An 18,625-nucleotide genomic window follows, 5' to 3' on the forward strand; every position below is an offset into this window, starting at 1 on the left:
TCTACAAAAAACGTCTCTTAAGATTTTGCCATAGCTCGCTTCGTTTCCGAGATATTTGCAGATTCAGCTCAAAGGAACGGGCCTGACGGACATATTTCGAGATACTTCTTCTTCTTGTTGTTCTTCTTCTGCACAGCTAAGCTGGAAGTGGCATTTGCAGCTCGCACTAGTGCAGAGTTATCTCAAAGAAAGGGGCCACGGTGTTTCTGTATCTCTATTATGTTGGTGCGGCTTCGGAACTTTTAAATATCTCGATATATCTCGAAAACTACGCTTCTGATCAAAAAATATCATAGAAGATAAATTGTAGGAAACATAATTCTCTACAAAAAAGGTCTCTTAACATTTTGCCATAGCTCGCTTGGTTTCCGAGATATTTGCAGATATATCTCAAGGGAAGGGGCCTGACGGACATATTTCGAGATATTTCTTCTTCTTGTTGTTCTTCTTTTGCACAGCTAAGCTGGAAGTGGCATTTACAGCTCGCAATAGTGCAGAGTTATCTCAAAGAAAGGGGCCACGGTGTTTCTGTATCTCTATTATGTTGGTGCGGCTTCGGAACTTTTAAATATCTTGATATATCTCGAGAACTACGCATCTGATCAAAAAATATCATAGAACATAAAAAGTAGGAAACTTAATTCTCTACAAAAAAGGTCTCTTAACATTTTGCCATAGCTCTCTTCGTTTCCGAGATATTTGCAGATGTATCTCAAGGGAAGGGGCCTGACGGACATATTTCGAGATATTTCTTCTTCTTGTTGTTCTTCTTCTGCACAGCTAAGCTGGAAGTGGCATTTGTGGCTCGCACTAGTGCAGAGTTATCTCAAAGAAAGGGGCCACGGTGTTTCTGTATCTCTATTATGTTGGTGCGGCTTCGGAACTTTTAAATATCTTGATATATCTCGAGAACTACGCATCTGATCAAAAAATATCATAGAACATAAAAAGTAGGAAACTTAATTCTCTACAAAAAAGGTCTCTTAACATTTTGCCATAGCTCGCCTCGTTTCCGAGATATTTGCAGATTTATCTCAAGGGAAGGGGCCTGACGGACATATTTCGAGATATTTCTTCTTCTTGTTGTTCTTCTTCTGCACAGCTAAGCTGGAAGTGGCATTTGCGGCTCGCACTAGTGCAGAGTTATCTCAAAGAAAGGGGCCACGGTGTTTCTGTATCCCTATTATGTTGGTGCGGCTTCGGAACTTTTAAATATCTCGATATATCTCGAAAACTACGCTTCGGATCAAAAAATATCATAGAACATAAATAGTAGGAAACATAATTCTCTACAAAAAACGTGTCTTAACATTTTGCCATAGCTCGCTTCGTTTCCGAGATATGTGCAGATTTATCTCAAGGGAAGGGGCCTGACGGACATATTTCGAGATATTTCTTCTTCTTGTTGTTCTTCTTCTCCACAGCTAAGCTGGAAGTGGCATTTGCGGCTCGCACTAGTGCAGAGTTATCTCAACGAAAGGGGCCACGGTGCTTCTGTATCTCTATTATGTTGGTGCGGCTTCGGAACTTTTAAATATCTCGATATATCTCGAAAACTACGCTTCTGATCAAAGAATATCATAGAACATAAATTGTAGGAAGCATAATTCTCTACAAAAAAGGTCTCTTAACATTTTGCCATAGCTCGCTTCGTTTCCGAGATATTTGCAGATATATCTCAAGGGAAGAGGCCTGACGGACATATTTCGAGATATTTCTTCTTCTTGTTGTTCTTCTTCTGCACAGCTAAGCTGGAAGTGGCATTTACAGCTCGCAATAGTGCAGAGTTATCTCAAAGAAAGGGGCCACGGTGTTTCTGTATCTCTATTATGTTGGTGCGGCTTCGGAACTTTTAAATATCTCGATATATCTCGAAAACTACGCTTCTGATCAAAAAATATCATAGAACATAAATTGTAGGAAACATAATTCTCTACAAAAAACGTCTCTTAACATTTTGCCATAGCTCGCTTCGTTTCCGAGATATTTGCAGATTCATCTCGAGGGAAGGGGCCTGACGGACATATTTCGAGATATTTCTTCTTCTTGTTGTTCTTCTTCTGCACAGCTAAGCTGGAAGTGGCATTTGCAGCTCGCAATAGTGCAGAGTTATCTCAAAGAAAGGGGCCACGGTGTTTCTGTATCTCTATTATGTTGGTGCGGCTTCGGAACTTTTAAATATCTTGATATATCTCGAGAACTACGCATCTGATCAAAAAATATCATAGAACATAAAAAGTAGGAAACTTAATTCTCTACAAAAAAGGTCTCTTAACATTTTGCCATAGCTCGCTTCGTTTCCGAGATATTTGCAGATTTATCTCAAGGGAAGGGGCCTGACGGACATATTTCGAGATATTTCTTCTTCTTGTTGTTCTTCTTCTGCACAGCTAAGCTGGAAGTGGCATTTGCGGCTCGCACTAGTGCAGAGTTATCTCAAAGAAAGGGGCCACGGTGTTTCTGTATCTCTATTATGTTGGTGCGGCTTCGGAACTTTTAAATATCTCGATGTATCTCGAAAACTACGCTTCTGATCAAAAAATATCATAGAACATAAATTGTAGGAAACATAATTCTCAATAAAAAACGTCTCTTAACATTTTGCCATAGCTCGCTTCGTTTCCGAGATATTTGCAGATTCATCTCAAAGGAACTGGCCTGACGGACATATTTCGAGATATTTCTCCTTCTTGTTGTTCTTCCTCTGCACAGCTAAGCTGGAAGTGGCATTTGCAGCTCGCAATAGTGCAGAGTTATCTCAAAGAAAGGGGCCACGGCGTTTCTGTATCTCTATTATGTTGGTGCGGCTTCGGAACTTTTAAATATCTTGATATATCTCGAGAACTACGCATCTGATCAAAAAATATCATAGAACATAAAAAGTAGGAAACTTAATTCTCTACAAAAAAGGTCTCTTAACATTTTGCCATAGCTCGCTTCGTTTCCGAGATATTTGCAGATTTATCTCAAGGGAAGGGGCCTGACGGACATATTTCGAGATATTTCTTCTTCTTGTTGTTCTTCTTCTGCACAGCTAAGCTGGAAGTGGCATTTGCGGCTCGCACTAGTGCAGAGTTATCTCAAAGAAAGGGGCCACGGTGTTTCTGTACCTCTATTATGTTGGTGCGGCTTCGGAACTTTTAAATATCTCGATATATCTCGAAAACTACGCTTCTGATCAAAAAATATCATAGAACATAAATTGTAGGAAACAGAATTCTCTACAAAAAAGGTCTCTTAACATTTTGCCATAGCTCGCTTCGTTTCCGAGATATTTGCAGATATATCTTAAGGGAAGGGGCCTGACGGACATATTTCGAGATATTTCTTCTTCTTGTTGTTCTTCTTCTGCACAGCTAAGCTGGAAGTGGCATTTGCGGCTCGCACTAGTGCAGAGTTATCTCAAAAAAAGGGGCCACGGTGCTACTGTATCTCTATTATGTTGGTGCGGCTTCGGAACTTTTAAATATCTCGATGTATCTCGAAAACTACGCTTCTGATCAAAAAATATCATACAACATAAATTGTAGGAAACATAATTCTCTACAAAAAAGGTCTCTTAACATTTTGCCATTGCTCGCTTCGTTTCCGAGATATTTGCAGATATATCTCAAGGGAAGGGGCCTGACGGACATATTTCGAGATATTTCTTCTTCTTGTTGTTCTTCTTCTGCACAGCTAAGCTGGAAGTGGCATTTACAGCTCGCAATAGTGCAGAGTTATCTCAAAGAAAGGGGCCACGGTGTTTCTGTATCTCTATTATGTTGGTGCGGCTTCGGAACTTTTAAATATCTTGATATATCTCGAGAACTACGCATCTGATCAAAAAATATCATAGAACATAAAAAGTAGGAAACTTAATTCTCTACAAAAAAGGTCTCTTAACATTTTGCCATAGCTCGCTTCGTTTCCGAGATATTTGCAGATTTATCTCAAGGGAAGGGGCCTGACGGACATATTTCGAGATATTTCTTCTTCTTGTTGTTCTTCTTCTGCACAGCTAAGCTGGAAGTGGCATTTACAGCTCGCAATAGTGCAGAGTTATCTCAAAGAAAGGGGCCACGGTGTTTCTGTATCTCTATTATGTTGGTGCGGCTTCGGAACTTTTAAATATCTTGATATATCTCGAGAAGTACGCATCTGATCAAAAAATATCATAGAACATAAAAAGTAGGAAACTTAATTCTCTACAAAAAAGGTCTCTTAACATTTTGCCATAGCTCTCTTCGTTTCCGAGATATTTGCAGATATATCTCAAGGGAAGGGGCCTGACGGACATATTTCGAGATATTTCTTCTTCTTGTTGTTCTTCTTCTGCACAGCTAAGCTGGAAGTGGCATTTGCAGCTCGCAATAGTGCAGAGTTATCTCAAAGAAAGGGGCCACGGTGTTTCTGTATCTCTATTATGTTGGTGCGGCTTCGGAACTTTTAAATATCTTGATATATCTCGAGAACTACGCATCTGATCAAAAAATATCATAGAACATAAAAAGTAGGAAACTTAATTCTCTACAAAAAAGGTCTCTTAACATTTTGCCATAGCTCGCTTCGTTTCCGAGATATTTGCAGATTTATCTCAAGGGAAGGGGCCTGACGGACATATTTCGAGATATTTCTTCTTCTTGTTGTTCTTCTTCTGCACAGCTAAGCTGGAAGTGGCATTTGCGGCTCGCACTAGTGCAGAGTTATCTCAAAGAAAGGGGCCACGGTGTTTCTGTATCTCTATTATGTTGGTGCGGCTTCGGAACTTTTAAATATCTCGATGTATCTCGAAAACTACGCTTCTGATCAAAAAATATCATAGAACATAAATTGTAGGAAACATAATTCTCTACAAAAAAGGTCTCTTAACATTTTGCCATAGCTCGCTTCGTTTCCGAGATATTTGCAGATTCATCTCAAAGGAACTGGCCTGACGGACATATTTCGAGATATTTCTTCTTCTTGTTGTTCTTCTTCTGCACAGCTAAGCTGGAAGTGGCATTTACAGCTCGCAATAGTGCAGAGTTATCTCAAAGAAAGGGGCCACGGTGTTCCTGTATCTCTATTATGTTGGTGCGGCTTCGGAACTTTTAAATATCTTGATATATCTCGAGAACTACGCATCTGATCAAAAAATATCATAGAACATAAAAAGTAGGAAACTTAATTCTCTACAAGAAAGGTCTCTTAACATTTTGCCATAGCTCGCTTCGTTTCCGAGATATTTGCAGATATATCTCAAGGGAAGGGGCCTGACGGACATATTTCGAGATATTTCTTCTTCTTGTTGTTCTTCTTCTGCACAGCTAAGCTGGAAGTGGCATTTGCGGCTCGCACTAGTGCAGAGTTATCTCAAAGAAAGGGGCCACGGTGTTTCTGTATCTCTATTATGTTGGTGCGGCTTCGGAACTTTTAAATATCTCGATGTATCTCGAAAACTACGCTTCTGATCAAAAAATATCATAGAGCATAAATTGTAGGAAACATAATTCTCTATAAAAAACGTCTCTTAACATTTTGCCATAGCTCGCTTCGTTTCCGAGATATTTGCAGATTCATCTCAAAGGAACTGGCCTGACGGACATATTTCGAGATATTTCTTCTTCTTGTTGTTCTTCCTCTGCACAGCTAAGCTGGAAGTGGCATTTGCAGCTCGCAATAGTGCAGAGTTATCTCAAAGAAAGGGGCCACGGCGTTTCTGTATCTCTATTATGTTGATGCGGCTTCGGAACTTTTAAATATCTTGATATATCTCGAGAACTACGCATCTGATCAAAAAATATCATAGAACATAAAAAGTAGGAAACAGAATTCTCTACAAAAAAGGTCTCTTAACATTTTGCCATAGCTCGCTTCGTTTCCGAGATATTTGCAGATATATCTCAAGGGAAGGGGCCTGACGGACATATTTCGAGATATTTCTTCTTCTTGTTGTTCTTCTTCTGCACAGCTAAGCTGGAAGTGGCATTTGCGGCTCGCACTAGTGCAGAGTTATCTCAAAGAAAGGGGCCACGGTGTTTCTGTATCTCTATTATGTTGGTGCGGCTTCGGAACTTTTAAATATCTCGATGTATCTCGAAAACTACGCTTCTGATCAAAAAATATCATACAACATAAATTGTAGGAAACATAATTCTCTACAAAAAAGGTCTCTTAACATTTTGCCATAGCTCGCTTCGTTTCCGAGATATTTGCAGATATATCTCAAGGGAAGGGGCCTGACGGACATATTTCGAGATATTTCTTCTTCTTGTTGTTCTTCTTCTGCACAGCTAAGCTGGAAGTGGCATTTGCGGCTCGCACTAGTGCAGAGTTATCTCAAAGAAAGGGGCCACGGTGTTTCTGTATCCCTATTATGTTGGTGCGGCTTCGGAACTTTTAAATATCTCGATATATCTCGAAAACTACGCATCTGACCAAAAAATATCATAGAACATAAATTGTAGGAAACATAATTCTCTACAAAAAACGTCTCTTAACATTTTGCCATAGCTCGCTTCGTTTCCGAGATATTTGCAGATTCAGCTCAAAGGAACTGGCCTGACGGACATATTTCGAGATATTTCTTCTTCTTGTTGTTCTTCCTCTGCACAGCTAAGCTGGAAGTGGCATTTGCAGCTCGCAATAGTGCAAAGTTATCTCAAAGAAAGGGGCCACGGTATTTCTGTATCTCTATTATGTTGGTGCGGCTTCGGAACTTTTAAATATCTTGATATATCTCGAGAACTACGCATCTGATCAAAAAATATCATAGAACATAAAAAGTAGGAAACTTAATTCTCTACAAAAAAGGTCTCTTAACATTTTGCCATAGCTCGCTTCGTTTCCGAGATATTTGCAGATTTATCTCAAGGGAAGGGGCCTGACGGACATATTTCGAGATATTTCTTCTTCTTGTTGTTCTTCTTCTGCACAGCTAAGCTGGAAGTGGCATTTGCGGCTCGCACTAGTGCAGAGTTATCTCAAAGAAAGGGGCCACGGTGTTTCTGTATCCCTATTATGTTGGTGCGGCTTCGGAACTTTTAAATATCTCGATATATCTCGAAAACTACGCTTCTGATGAAAAAATATCATAGAACATAAATTGTAGGAAACATAATTCTCTATAAAAAACGTCTCTTAACATTTTGCCATAGCTCGCTTCGTTTCCGAGATATTTGCAGATATATATCAAGGGAAGGGGCCTGACGGACATATTTCCAGATATTTCTTCTTCTTGTTGTTCTTCTTCTGCACAGCTAAGCTGGAAGTGGCATTTGCGGCTCGCACTAGTGCAGAGTTATCTCAAAGAAAGGGGCCACGGTGTTTCTGTATCCCTATTATGTTGGTGCGGCTTCGGAACTTTTAAATATCTCGATATATCTCGAAAACTACGCTTCTGATCAAAAAATATCATAGAACATAAATTGTAGGAAACATAATTCTCTACAAAAAAGGTCTGTTAACATTTTGCCATAGCTCGCTTCGTTTCCGAGATATTTGCAGATTTATCTCAAGGGAAGGGGCCTGACGGACATATTTCGAGATATTTCTTCTTCTTGTTGTTCTTCTTCTGCACAGCTAAGCTGGAAGTGGCATTTGCGGCTCGCACTAGTGCAGAGTTATCTCAAAGAAAGGGGCCACGGTGTTTCTGTATCTCTATTATGTTGGTGCGGCTTCGGAACTTTTAAATATCTCGATATATCTCGAAAACTACGCTTCTGATCAAAAAATATCATAGAACCGAAATTGTAGGAAACAGAATTCTCTACAAAAAAGGTCTCTTAATATTTTGCCATAGCTCGCTTCGCTTCCGAGATATTTGCAGATATATCTCAAGGGAAGGGGCCTGACGGACATATTTCGAGATATTTCTTCTTCTTGTTGTTCTTCTTCTGCACAGCTAAGCTGGAAGTGGCATTTACAGCTCGCAATAGTGCAGAGTTATCTCAAAGAAAGGGACCACGGTGTTTCTGTATCTCTATTATGTTTGTGCGGCTTCGGAACTTTTAAATATCTTGATATATCTCGAGAACTACGCATCTGATCAAAAAATATCATAGAAGATAAAAAGTAGGAAACTTAATTCTCTACAAAAAAGGTCTCTTAACATTTTGCCATAGCTCGCTTCGTTTCCGAGATATTTGCAGATTTATCTCAAGGGAAGGGGCCTGACGGACATATTTCGAGATATTTCTTCTTCTTGTTGTTCTTCTTCTGCACAGCTAAGCTGGAAGTGGCATTTGCGGCTCGCACTAGTGCAGAGTTATCTCAAAGAAAGGGGCCACGGTGTTTCTGTATCCCTATTATGTTGGTGCGGCTTCGGAACTTTTAAATATCTCGATATATCTCGAAAACTACGCTTCTGATCAAAAAATATCATAGAACATAAATTGTAGGAAACATAATTCTCTATAAAAAACGTCTCTTAACATTTTGCCATAGCTCGCTTCGTTTCCGAGATATTTGCAGATATATCTCAAGGGAAGGGGCCTGACGGACATATTTCCAGATATTTCTTCTTCTTGTTGTTCTTCTTCTGCACAGCTAAGCTGGAAGTGGCATTTGCGGCTCGCACTAGTGCAGAGTTATCTCAAAGAAAGGGGCCACGGTGTTTCTGTATCCCTATTATGTTGGTGCGGCTTCGGAACTTTTAAATATCTCGATATATCTCGAAAACTACGCTTCTGATCAAAAAATATCATAGAACATAAATTGTAGGAAACATAATTCTCTATAAAAAACGTCTCTTAACATTTTGCCATAGCTCGCTTCGTTTCCGAGATATTTGCAGATATATCTCAAGGGAAGGGGCCTGACGGACATATTTCCAGATATTTCTTCTTCTTGTTGTTCTTCTTCTGCACAGCTAAGCTGGAAGTGGCATTTGCGGCTCGCACTAGTGCAGAGTTATCTCAAAGAAAGGGGCCACGGTGTTTCTGTATCCCTATTATGTTGGTGCGGCTTCGGAACTTTTAAATATCTCGATATATCTCGAAAACTACGCTTCTGATCAAAAAATATCATAGAACATAAATTGTAGGAAACATAATTCTCTATAAAAAACGTCTCTTAACATTTTGCCATAGCTCGCTTCGTTTCCGAGATATTTGCAGATATATCTCAAGGGAAGGGGCCTGACGGACATATTTCCAGATATTTCTTCTTCTTGTTGTTCTTCTTCTGCACAGCTAAGCTGGAAGTGGCATTTGCGGCTCGCACTAGTGCAGAGTTATCTCAAAGAAAGGGGCCACGGTGTTTCTGTATCTCTATTATGTTGGTGCGGCTTCGGAACTTTTAAATATCTCGATGTATCTCGAGAACTACGCATCTGATCAAAAAATATCATACAACATAAATTGTAGGAAACATAATTCTCTACAAAAAAGGTCTGTTAACATTTTGCCATAGCTCGCTTCGTTTCCGAGATATTTGCAGATTTATCTCAAGGGAAGGGGCCTGACGGACATATTTCGAGATATTTCTTCTTCTTGTTGTTCTTCTTCTGCACAGCTAAGCTGGAAGTGGCATTTGCGGCTCGCACTAGTGCAGAGTTATCTCAAAGAAAGGGGCCACGGTGTTTCTGTATCTCTATTATGTTGGTGCGGCTTCGGAACTTTTAAATATCTCGATATATCTCGAAAACTACGCTTCTGATCAAAAAATATCATAGAACCGAAATTGTAGGAAACAGAATTCTCTACAAAAAAGGTCTCTTAATATTTTGCCATAGCTCGCTTCGCTTCCGAGATATTGGCAGATATATCTCAAGGGAAGGGGCCTGACGGACATATTTCGAGATATTTCTTCTTCTTGTTGTTCTTCTTCTGCACAGCTAAGCTGGAAGTGGCATTTACAGCTCGCAATAGTGCAGAGTTATCTCAAAGAAAGGGACCACGGTGTTTCTGTATCTCTATTATGTTTGTGCGGCTTCGGAACTTTTAAATATCTTGATATATCTCGAGAACTACGCATCTGATCAAAAAATATCATAGAAGATAAAAAGTAGGAAACTTAATTCTCTACAAAAAAGGTCTCTTAACATTTTGCCATAGCTCGCTTCGTTTCCGAGATATTTGCAGATTTATCTCAAGGGAAGGGGCCTGACGGACATATTTCGAGATATTTCTTCTTCTTGTTGTTCTTCTTCTGCACAGCTAAGCTGGAAGTGGCATTTGCGGCTCGCACTAGTGCAGAGTTATCTCAAAGAAAGGGGCCACGGTGTTTCTGTATCCCTATTATGTTGGTGCGGCTTCGGAACTTTTAAATATCTCGATATATCTCGAAAACTACGCTTCTGATCAAAAAATATCATACAACATAAATTGTAGGAAACATAATTCTCTACAAAAAAGGTCTCTTAACATTTTGTCATAGCTCGCTTCGTTTCCGAGATATTTGCAGATTCAGCTCAAAGGAACTGGCCTGACGGACATATTTCGAGATATTTCTTCTTCTTGTTGTTCCTCCTCTGCACAGCTAAGCTGGAAGTGGCATTTGCGGCTCGCACTAGTGCAGAGTTATCTCAAAGAAAGGGGCCACGGTGTTTCTGTATCCCTATTATGTTGGTGCGGCTTCGGAACTTTTAAATATCTCGATATATTTCGAAAACTACGCTTCTGATCAAAAAATATCATAGAACATAAATTGTAGGAAACATAATTCTCTACAAAAAACGTCTCTTAACATTTTGCCATAGCTGGCTTCGTTTCCGAGATATTTGCCGATTCAGCTCAAAGGAACTGGCCTGACGGACATATTTCGAGATATTTCTTCTTCTTGTTGTTCTTCCTCTGCACAGCTAAGCTGGAAGTGGCATTTGCAGCTCGCAATAGTGCAGAGTTATCTCAAAGAAAGGGGCCACGGTGTTTCTGTATCTCTATTATGTTGGTGCGGCTTCGGAACTTTTAAATATCTCGATGTATCTCGAGAACTACGCATCTGATCAAAAAATATCATACAACATAAATTGTAGGAAACATAATTCTCTACAAAAAAGGTCTGTTAACATTTTGCCATAGCTCGCTTCGTTTCCGAGATATTTGCAGATTTATCTCAAGGGAAGGGGCCTGACGGACATATTTCGAGATATTTCTTCTTCTTGTTGTTCTTCTTCTGCACAGCTAAGCTGGAAGTGGCATTTGCGGCTCGCACTAGTGCAGAGTTATCTCAAAGAAAGGGGCCACGGTGTTTCTGTATCTCTATTATGTTGGTGCGGCTTCGGAACTTTTAAATATCTCGATATATCTCGAAAACTACGCTTCTGATCAAAAAATATCATAGAACCGAAATTGTAGGAAACAGAATTCTCTACAAAAAAGGTCTCTTAATATTTTGCCATAGCTCGCTTCGCTTCCGAGATATTGGCAGATATATCTCAAGGGAAGGGGCCTGACGGACATATTTCGAGATATTTCTTCTTCTTGTTGTTCTTCTTCTGCACAGCTAAGCTGGAAGTGGCATTTACAGCTCGCAATAGTGCAGAGTTATCTCAAAGAAAGGGACCACGGTGTTTCTGTATCTCTATTATGTTTGTGCGGCTTCGGAACTTTTAAATATCTTGATATATCTCGAGAACTACGCATCTGATCAAAAAATATCATAGAAGATAAAAAGTAGGAAACTTAATTCTCTACAAAAAAGGTCTCTTAACATTTTGCCATAGCTCGCTTCGTTTCCGAGATATTTGCAGATTTATCTCAAGGGAAGGGGCCTGACGGACATATTTCGAGATATTTCTTCTTCTTGTTGTTCTTCTTCTGCACAGCTAAGCTGGAAGTGGCATTTGCGGCTCGCACTAGTGCAGAGTTATCTCAAAGAAAGGGGCCACGGTGTTTCTGTATCCCTATTATGTTGGTGCGGCTTCGGAACTTTTAAATATCTCGATATATCTCGAAAACTACGCTTCTGATCAAAAAATATCATACAACATAAATTGTAGGAAACATAATTCTCTACAAAAAAGGTCTCTTAACATTTTGTCATAGCTCGCTTCGTTTCCGAGATATTTGCAGATTCAGCTCAAAGGAACTGGCCTGACGGACATATTTCGAGATATTTCTTCTTCTTGTTGTTCCTCCTCTGCACAGCTAAGCTGGAAGTGGCATTTGCGGCTCGCACTAGTGCAGAGTTATCTCAAAGAAAGGGGCCACGGTGTTTCTGTATCCCTATTATGTTGGTGCGGCTTCGGAACTTTTAAATATCTCGATATATTTCGAAAACTACGCTTCTGATCAAAAAATATCATAGAACATAAATTGTAGGAAACATAATTCTCTACAAAAAACGTCTCTTAACATTTTGCCATAGCTGGCTTCGTTTCCGAGATATTTGCCGATTCAGCTCAAAGGAACTGGCCTGACGGACATATTTCGAGATATTTCTTCTTCTTGTTGTTCTTCCTCTGCACAGCTAAGCTGGAAGTGGCATTTGCAGCTCGCAATAGTGCAGAGTTATCTCAAAGAAAGGGGCCACGGTGTTTCTGTATCTCTATTATGTTGGTGCGGCTTCGAAACTTTTAAATATCTTGATATATCTCGAGAACTACGCATCTGATCAAAAAATATCATAGAACATAAAAAGTAGGAAACTTAATTCTCTACAAAAAAGGTCTCTTAACATTTTGCCATAGCTCGCTTCGTTTCCGAGATATTTGCAGATTTATCTCAAGGGAAGGGGCCTGACGGACATATTTCGAGATATTTCTTCTTCTTGTTGTTCTTCTTCTGCACAGCTAAGCTGGAAGTGGCATTTGCGGCTGGCACTAGTGCAGAGTTATCTCAAAGAAAGGAGCCACGGTGTTTCTGTATCTCTATTATGTTGGTGCGGCTTCGGAACTTTTAAATATCTCGATATATCTCGAAAACTACGCTTCTGATCAAAAAATATCATAGAACATAAATTGTAGGAAACATAATTCACTACAAAAAACGTCTCTTAACATTTTGCCATAGCTCGCTTCGTTTCCGAGATATTTGCAGATTCAGCTCAAAGGAACGGGCCTGACGGACATATTTCGAGATACTTCTTCTTCTTGTTGTTCTTCCTCTGCACAGCTAAGCTGGAAGTGGCATTTGCAGCTCGCAATAGTGCAGAGTTATCTCAAAGAAAGGGGCCACGGTGTTTCTGTATCTCTATTATGTTGGTGCGGCTTCGGAACTTTTAAATATCTTGATATATCTCGAGAACTACGCATCTGATCAAAAAATATCATAGAACATAAAAAGTAGGAAACCTAATTTTCTACAAAAAAGGTCTCTTAACATTTTGCCGTAGCTCGCTTCGTTTCCGAGATATTTGCAGATTTATCTCAAGGGAAGGGGCCTGACGGACATATTTCGAAATATTTCTTATTCTTGTTGTTCTTCTTCTGCACAGCTAAGCTGGAAGTGACATTTGCAGCTCGCAATAGTGCAAAGTTATCTCAAAGCAAGGGGCCACGGTGTTTCTGTACCTCTATTATGTTGGTGCAGCTTCGGAGCTTTAAATATCTTGATATATCTCGAGAACTACGCATCTGATCAAAAAATATCATAGAACATAAAAAGTAGGAAACTTAATTCTCTACAAAAAAGGTCTCTTAACGTTTTGCAATAGCTCGCTTCGTTTCCGAGATATTTGCAGATTTATCTCAAGGGAAGGGTCCTGACGGACATATTTCGAGATATTTCTTCTTCTTGTTGTTCTTCTTCTGCACAGCTAAACTGGAAGTGGCATTTCCAGCTCGCAATCGTGCAGAGTTATCTCAAAGAGAGGGGCCACGGTGTTTCTGTATCTCTATTATGTTGGTGCGGCTTCGGAACTTTTAAATATCTTGATATATCTCGAGAACTACGCCTCTGATCGAAAAATATCATAGAACATAGAAAGTAGGAAACTTAATTCTCTACAAAAAAGGTCTCTTAACATTTTGCCATAGCTCGCTTCGTTTCCGAGATATTTACAGATTTATCTCAAGGGAAGGGGCCTGACGGACATATTTCGAAATATTTCTTCTTCTTGTTGTTCTTCTTCTGCACAGCTAAGCTGGAAGTGGCATTTGCAGCTCACAATAGTGCAGTGTTATCGCAAAGAAAGGGGCCACGGTGTTTCTGTATCTCTATTATGTTGGTGCGGCTTCGGAACTTTTAAATATCTTGATATATCTCGAGAACTACGCGCCTGATCAAAAAATATCATAGAACATAAAAAGTAGGAAACATAATTCTGTACAAAAAAGGTCTCTTAACATTTTGCCATAGCTCGCTTCGTTTCCGAGATATTTGCAGATTTATCTCAAGGGAAGGGGCCTGACGGACATATTTCGAGATATTTCTTCTTCTTGTTGTTCTTCTTCTGCACAGCTAAGCTGGAAGTGGCATTTGCGGCTCGCACTAGTGCAGAGTTATCTCAAAGAAAGGAGCCACGGTGTTTCTGTATCTCTATTATGTTGGTGCGGCTTCGGAACTTTTAAATATCTCGATATATCTCGAAAACTACGCTTCTGATCAAAAAATATCATAGAACATAAATTGTAGGAAACATAATTCACTACAAAAAACGTCTCTTAACATTTTGCCATAGCTCGCTTCGTTTCCGAGATATTTGCAGATTCAGCTCAAAGGAACGGGCCTGACGGACATATTTCGAGATACTTCTTCTTCTTGTTGTTCTTCCTCTGCACAGCTAAGCTGGAAGTGGCATTTGCAGCTCGCAATAGTGCAGAGTTATCTCAAAGAAAGGGGCCACGGTGTTTCTGTATCTCTATTATGTTGGTGCGGCTTCGGAACTTTTAAATATCTTGATATATCTCGAGAACTACGCATCTGATCAAAAAATATCATAGAACATAAAAAGTAGGAAACCTAATTTTCTACAAAAAAGGTCTCTTAACATTTTGCCGTAGCTCGCTTCGTTTCCGAGATATTTGCAGATTTATCTCAAGGGAAGGGGCCTGACGGACATATTTCGAAATATTTCTTATTCTTGTTGTTCTTCTTCTGCACAGCTAAGCTGGAAGTGACATTTGCAGCTCGCAATAGTGCAAAGTTATCTCAAAGAAAGGGGCCACGGTGTTTCTGTACCTCTATTATGTTGGTGCAGCTTCGGAGCTTTAAATATCTTGATATATCTCGAGAACTACGCATCTGATCAAAAAATATCATAGAACATAAAAAGTAGGAAACTTAATTCTCTACAAAAAAGGTCTCTTTACGTTTTGCAATAGCTCGCTTCGTTTCCGAGATATTTGCAGATTTATCTCAAGGGAAGGGTCCTGACGGACATATTTCGAGATATTTCTTCTTCTTGTTGTTCTTCTTCTGCACAGCTAAACTGGAAGTGGCATTTCCAGCTCGCAATCGTGCAGAGTTATCTCAAAGAGAGGGGCCACGGTGTTTCTGTATCTCTATTATGTTGGTGCGGCTTCGGAACTTTTAAATATCTTGATATATCTCGAGAACTACGCCTCTGATCGAAAAATATCATAGAACATAGAAAGTAGGAAACTTAATTCTCTACAAAAAAGGTCTCTTAACATTTTGCCATAGCTCGCTTCGTTTCCGAGATATTTACAGATTTATCTCAAGGGAAGGGGCCTGACGGACATATTTCGAGATATTTCTTCTTCTTGTTGTTCTTCTTCTGCACAGCTAAGCTGGAAGTGGCATTTGCAGCTCACAATAGTGCAGTGTTATCGCAAAGAAAGGGGCCACGGTGTTTCTGTATCTCTATTATGTTGGTGCGGTTTCGGAACTTTTAAATATCTTGATATATCTCGAGAACTACGCGTCTGATCAAAAAATATCATAGAACATAAAAAGTAGGAAACATAATTCTGTACAAAAAAGGTCTCTTAACATTTTGCCATAGCTCGCTTCGTTTCCGAGATATTTGCATATTTATCTCAAGGGAAGGGGCCTGACGGACATATTTCGAGATATTTCTTCTTCTTGTTGTTCTTCTTCTGCACAGCTAAACTGGAAGTGGTATTTCCAGCTCGCAATAGTGCAGAGTTATCTCAAAGAAAGGAGCCACGGTGTTTCTGTATCTCTATTATGTTGGTGCGGCTTCGGAACTTTTAAATATCTTGATATATCTCGAGAACTACGCGTCTGATCAAAAAATATCATAGAACATAAAAAGTAGGAAACATAATTCTGTACAAAAAAGGTCTCTTAACATTTTGCCATAGCTCGCTTCGTTTCCGAGATATTTGCAGATTTATCTCAAGGGAAGGGGCCTGACGGACATATTTCGAGATATTTCTTCTTCTTGTTGTTCTTCTCCTGCACAGCTAAGCTGGAAGTGGCATTTACAGCTCGCAATAGTGCAGAGTTATCTCAACGAAAGGGGCCACGGTGTTTCTGTATCTCTATTATGTTGGTGCGGCTTCGGAACCTTTAAATATCTTGATATATCTCGAGAACTACGCATCTGATCAAAAAATATCATAGAACATAAAAAGTAGGAAACTTAATTCTCTACAAAAAAGGTCTCTTAACATTTTGCCATAGCTCGCTTCGTTTCCGAGATATTTGCATATTTATCTCAAGGGAAGGGGCCTGACGGACATATTTCGAGATATTTCTTCTTCTCGTTGTTCTTCTTCTGCACAGCTAAGCTGTAAGTGGCATTTGCGGCTCGCGCTAGTGCAGAGTTATCTCAAAGAAAGGGGCCACGGTGTTTCTGTATCTCTATTATGTTGGTGCGGCTTCGGAACTTTTAAATATCTTGATATATCTCGAGAACTACGCATCTGATCAAAAAATATCATAGAACATAAAAAGTAGGAAACTTAATTCTCTACAAAAAAGATCTCTTAACATTTTGCCATAGCTCGCTTCGTTTCCGAGATATTTGCAGATTTATCTCAAGGGAAGGGGCCTGACGGACATATTTCGAGATACTTCTTCTTCTTGTTGTTCTCCTTCTGCACAGCTAAGCTGGAAGTGGCATTTGCAGCTCGCAATAGTGCAGAGTTATCTCAAAGAAAGGGGCCACGGTGTTTCGGTATCTCTATTATGTTGGTGCGGCTTCGGAACTTTTAAATATCTTAATATATCTCGAGAACTACGCATCTGATCAAAAAATATCATAGAACATAAAAAGTAGGAAACTTAATTCTCTACAAAAAAGGTCTCTTAACATTTTGCCATAGCTCGCTTCGATTCCGAGATATTTGCAGATTTATCTCAAGGGAAGGGGCCTCACGGACATATTTCGAGATATTTCTTCTTCTTGTTGTTCTTCTTCTGCACAGCTAAGCTGGAAGTGGCATTTGCAGCTCGCAATAGTGCAGAGATATCTCAAAGAAAGGGGCCACGGTATTTCTGTATCTCTATTATGTTGGTGCGGCTTCGGAACTTTTAAATATCTTGATATATCTCGAGAACTACGCGTCTGATCAAAAAATATCATAGAACATAAAAAGTAGGAAACATAATTCTGTACAAAAAAGGTCTCTTAACATTTTGCCATAGCTCGCTTCGTTTCCGAGATATTTGCAGATTTATCTCAAGGGAAGGGGCCTGACGGACATATTTCGAGATATTTCTTCTTCTTGTTGTTCTTCTTCTGCACAGCTAAGCTGGAAGTGGCATTTGCAGCTCGCAATAGTGCAGAGTTATCTCAAAGAAAGAGGCCACGGTGTTTCTGTATCTCTATTATGTTGGTGCGGCTTCGGAACTTTTAAATATCTTGATATATCTCGAGAACTACGCATCTGATCAAAAAATATCATACAACATAAAACGTAGGAAACTTAATTCTCTACAAAAAAGGTCTCTTAACATTTTGCCATAGCTCGCTTCGTTTCCGAGATATTTGCAGATTTATCTCAAGGGAAGGGGCCAGACGGACATATTTCGAGATATTTCTTCTTCTTGTTGTTCTTCTTCTGCACAGCTAAGCTGGAAGTGGCATTTGCAGCTCGCAATAGTGCAGAGTTATCGCAAAGAAACGGGCCACGGTGTTTCTGTATCTCTATTATGTTGGTGCGGCTTCGGAACTTTTAAATATCTTGATATATCTCGAGAACTACGCATCTGATCAAAAAATATCATAGAACATAAAAAGTAGGAAACCTAATTTTCTACAAAAAAGGTCTCTTAACATTTTGCCGTAGCTCGCTTCGTTTCCGAGATATTTGCAGATTTATCTCAAGGGAAGGGGCCTGACGGACATATTTCGAAATATTTCTTATTCTTGTTGTTCTTCTTCTGCACAGCTAAGCTGGAAGTGGCATTTGCAGCTCGCACTAGTACAGAGTTATCTCAAAGAAAGGGGCCACGGTGTTTCTGTATCTCTATTATGTTGGTGCGGCTTCGGAACTTTTAAATATCTTGATATATCTCGAGAACTACGCATCTGATCAGAAAATATCATAGAAGCTAAAAAGTAGGAAACTTAATTCTCTACAAAAAACGTCTCTTAACATTTTGCCATAGCTCGCTTCGTTTCCGAGATATTTGCAGATTTATCTCAAGGTAAGGGGCCTGACGGACATATTTCGAAATATTTCTTCTTCTTGTTGTTCTTCTTCTGCACAGCTAAGCTGGAAGTGGCATTTACAGCTCGCAATAGTGCATAGTTATCTGAAAGAAAGGGGCCACGGTGTTTCTGTATCTCTATTATGTTGGTGCGGCTTCGGAACTTTTAAATATCTTGATATATCTCGAGAACTACG

The sequence above is a fragment of the Osmia lignaria genome, unplaced genomic scaffold (assembly GCF_051020975.1).
Source record: "Osmia lignaria lignaria isolate PbOS001 unplaced genomic scaffold, iyOsmLign1 scaffold0001, whole genome shotgun sequence".
Taxonomy (NCBI): domain Eukaryota; kingdom Metazoa; phylum Arthropoda; class Insecta; order Hymenoptera; family Megachilidae; genus Osmia; species Osmia lignaria.